Genomic DNA, 4,743 nt, shown 5'->3' on the forward strand with positions numbered 1-4,743 from the left:
GAGAGGCGACGGGACCTGAACCTGTTCAGCCTCCACAAGAGAAGGCTGAGGGGGGATCTAGTGGCCTGTTACAAACTAGTCGGGGGGGATCAGCAGGCATTGGGGGAGTCCCTGTTCCCCCGAGCACCGCCAGGAGTGACCAGGAATAACGGTCACAAGCTGGCATCGGGTAGATTTAGGTTAGACATCAGGAGGCGCGACTTCCCGGTCAGGGCGGCGAGGATCTGGAACCAACTTCCAAGAGAAGTGGTGCTGGCTCCTACCCTGGGGGTGTTTAAGGGGAGGCTGGATGAACACCTTGCCGGGGTCATTTGACCCCAGCACTCTTTCCTGCCATGGCAGGGGGTCGGACTAGATGATCTGCTCAGGTCCCTTCCAACCCAACTAACCATGAAACTATGACTAATTGCTGGGACAGGGCATTGCCTTTAGCATTCATGAAAAAAAGAAAAGAAATACAATCCTTATCGGCACAACTTATACAGGTTTCCCTCACTATGCAGGTTCTGTATGTGCGGATTCGCTCTCATGCAATAACCCTTTTAATACCAAAAATTCATTATACGCGAGGTAAATTCACTCGTATGCGATCGGAGGGGTGGAAGCCTGCAGGCAGCTGCTTTGGGCGGTGTGTTGTGGGAGTTAGGCCCTAGGTAGAGGAAGAAAAAATGATTTGGGGGGGCTGAGCCAGGTGGTGGTCAGCATGGTGCCCCAGGAGCTGTGAGCCATGAAGCCGCCCAGCACCACTGCCCGCAGCCACCGCTCGGTGCAGCCGGCGCCCGTGCTCCTGGAGGTGGAGCTGCCCCGGGAGTGGCGTGGCAGTCAAGGGGGTTGGTACAGTCAAGGTATTTGTTACATTGTAAAGTGGGTTCCCTTTATGCAAGTTCGAGTTATGCACTGTTTTCCAGGAACACATGTACAGCATAAAGGGAGGGAAACCTGTATTAGAAAATCCATGCAAGACACTGTATAAATTCCAGTTGTCAACACACGAGCATCAGTTACAATATGTTTCTTTTTATGTACGTTTTTTGCAGGCATCTGCACGCTGACCGTTTGGAAGTGCTGTGCAGATGTGAAGTGTGGAAATATTATGCCTCAGCTGACCTTAACTCTTCATCGCAGCATACCAGTGGAAGTGAGATTTTCTTGATGAAAGCGCTCAAGTAAAGGAAATTAGGAAATGTATGTGCAGAACTGTGCAAGGTATTACATAATTTGCTACACGCACACTACTGTATATGAGTCACAAAATCTGTTTTACACTGATGTAACTCCACTGGATTAAGTACACCTACTTTATACTGTGGTAAAGCAGATGAGACTCAGGGTCTCTGTGTGCAATGGGTACAGTTAATCTAAGCCATCTCTTGTATCTGACAAGACACGCTTTGATGGTGCATGTCCACCCTGCCTTCTGCATGTATTCGATGGGTAAGGTAGAGCTAGTTGAAGTTGCAGTGATCTCAGCCCTCCCGTGGGGTAAGCACAAAATGCAGAACTAAAGAAAGCACAGAGAGATCGCTTCAAACTCATGTTACTAGCAAAATATCCCAGAGGCTCAGAGTTTCTCTTTCTATGGTCTGTGTAGATAACAGAGAGCGTGAGTTTAAAAAGAAAGTTTGCAAAGGGTTGTCTCACTGTCGAATCAACTACTGCTCACCCACAGCACGGGCCACCTCTGCTTATTTTACTGGTTTTGCATCTTTTTGCTTTTCTCTTTTTTGCATGGACTGTCCAGTGCAGCTCTCGCCAACCTTTTTCCATGCTGATCTCACTGCCACTCCAAATTTAACTACTAAAATTGTGACTGAACACCCCACTTACCAAGTGCCAGGGCTGCAGTTAGGGTCACAAGCCCTCATCTGGGGGACTGCTAGCCATGTGTCTGAGTGTCACGACTGTCTTCTCCAGCGTGGGATGGCGACTTTTTTCCTCTGTCTGTTGGCACATTACCCAGTCGCATCCTTGGCTGGGGTGTCTGGCATCAGTGTCAGTGGTGGCTTGAATGAGTTAGGAGAAAAACAGACTTCTTCATTTGACAAAGCAAATCATAAAATGAAGATTTTTTTTTGTTTAAACTTCAAATTTCACCTTTTTGGGGGGATGATGCCAAATCCTGGACTCTCACTCAGGTGAGAGCCCTGTACATATAGGAAATTTGTCTTAGAAAAAGACTGTAGTTTATATTTTTAATCACTACTACTAGGAAGCTCTAGTTTTTTTTCGACTTCAGGAGCGAGCGGCATGTTCTGAAGATGAGGAATGTTCTTGGGAGCAAACCCAGGTTGAATCACATTCAGAACAAGTCAATCATTTCTTGAATTTCTTAAGCATGTGTTTGCAATCCTTGTTACTGGGGCTTTTAAGCACTGCCAGCACATATTGTTTCCTATCCGAAGTGCTCCAAGAGTTTTAAGAGGTGTCCAGTGCATCCTATGGCCAAGGTCCAAGTGAAGAGCAGTTCTGACTGTATATGTTCAAGATTGCTGTGGCAAGGAGGCATTTGGAAGAGGCAAATGTAACATGCAAGTGAGCTGTGCTTTCCGCCTGCCCTCACTGAGTTATTGTGAAGGCCATTAATACGCATTCGACTGTCATCCTCCATAAGCTCCATATTGTTTCCATTCAGGCCAATGGGAGTTTTGCCACCGGCTGGAACGGGAGCAAGGCTCGGCCTGGCGTGTCTACTGTATGCAAAAGAAAGTCAAAGTACTTCCCAAAAAATTCCTGACAGAGGAATGTGTCGTTTGTGCGCTAGATGGACTATAACTCTGGAGAGGTGATGGATGGAGAACACAGCCTGCAGCTGGTGTTGTAGACGAAGGCATCATCTTTATGGATGAAGCCTTCTGCCCACTGGGGAGCCGGCTTTTGCCCTACCTTTAAAAATGATGCAGCCATTGTTCCTCCCCCTGTGAAGCCCTGCTAGTGCTGATCAGCTGGGGCCATGTCCTGTCCTTGGCACTTAAAAATTCCCTCGGGAGGTCCGGACATAGTACCAGGCAGCTTGCGCTCATCGGTCAGGTTATAGTTGCTTCCTGCTTTGTGTGCTGGGGTAGGAGGAGGCTAGGGACTGCCTCATTTAAGGTCCTGTAGCTAACCATAAATTGGCCAAAAGCTTGCAAAGATCACCCTATTTTTCAGCAATGCAAATGAAGTCTTGCAGTGCCTTGGGAGATGCTGGTAGTGGCGAAGTGATGTCGTCGCCACTACAATCCCGGAGATATGTGAGATGTAAGTCTCTCTTACTGGACCAACTGCATGGTTGGGATTGATGCAGGCAAGCTTCTGGGTCTCACAGTACCCCTCCTCAGGCCTCTGGGAGAGAAGCAGCTTGGCGATTCTTGCCAGCCCAGTCAGAGCAAAATCCTACAGCAGCTATATTTATACAATATTTGTATAAATGTAACTATTGTCTGCAGCATTGAATGGCTTGGGCTTTTTTTAAAAAAAGCTGGCCTGAGTTGTGGGTGTTGAGTCCTTTGGAAAAGTCTGACCTAAATGCTTTTATTGTTTTTGATTTGCTCTGTGAAATAAGTTGGGCCTTAAGATAATTTCACCGAGTCCTTTACCCTTGATGTAGGACGTTACCCATGAGGTTAGAAGAGCACAAAGGAAGTCCTTGAGCAGGGGCACAAACTGACACTGGAGGAGGGTTGGGTTGATGAAAGCACTGCTTATTGTCAAGTCCTTCTCCCCAGTGAACTTGTCATTGGAGCTGAGCTTGTCTCGTTAGGCCTTCGGGGCCAGAGCCGATGAGATGGAAACCTGGTGTGATGGTATCTCATACCACCCAGTATCTCCAGCGGTATCTGTGCGGCAGCTGTCACATGCTGCATATCGCATGCACGTCTGTCAGAGAAGATCCTTAACGCATTGATCTTTGACTCCCATGGGTGGGGTGTCAGCGAGTCAGTCCTCCTCTTCGTTCCTTAATAATATGTCTCAGCCACCCTCTCCCTCTTGCCTGTTAGGCGCTGATCCTGCTATTTCCTGGCTGTAGGTTGACTGATGCACCTGTGTGCACATCTCCATGCACTGCCCCAGTCTGCCCATGAACCAGAAACTGAAAGCTCAGGGAACTAAACATCTTCGGTGAAGTGATGTCATTTCCAAATCTTCGGCGAAGTGATGTCCTTTCCTCTTTCCTGATTAGCACAATGCCTGACTGAAGAGATGAATCATCCTTCTTGGAAGGGAGGAAGTGGTGTCTGCTGGTGAGAGCGGAGGACTGCAAGTCAGGAAATAGTGGGCTCGTGTTTCTAGCCCTGCTACTGATCGACTGTGTAGCCCTGGGCACATCCATTACCATCTTCATGCAGCAGTTTCTTTGTCTGGAAAACATGGGGAAAGAACGGGGGCTTGTCCCACGGGAGGGTGCTGTGCGACTGGCTTAGTTGTGTGATCTGAGAGCCTCACGGGCAAGGTGGAGGATGTTCTTACTGGAGAGTTGCTGAGTTTTGGCAGAGCTTTTAGTAAGAAAAATGACAGGGGAGGTAAGGGAAGGGACCCACAGGTCACAATCCACCACAAGACCGGCTAGCAGCCCTCATTTTGCTTTTCAGTGCACTAGCTGGTGCTCTGGATTTATCTGAATACTCAACACCCCCAAAGAGAATAAAAGCAAAGGCCGTGGAAGGACAGAAACGATTTCAAAGAGCGAAGAAGCGGGGAGTAAAATGCAGCAGTCCCAAGACGGGAAAACGCAGCAGGCACAACCACCAGAGCACATGAATGCAC

The sequence above is a fragment of the Crocodylus porosus genome, unplaced genomic scaffold (assembly GCF_001723895.1).
Source record: "Crocodylus porosus isolate Cpor-Errol unplaced genomic scaffold, CroPor_comp1, whole genome shotgun sequence".
Lineage (NCBI taxonomy): Eukaryota > Metazoa > Chordata > Crocodylia > Crocodylidae > Crocodylus > Crocodylus porosus.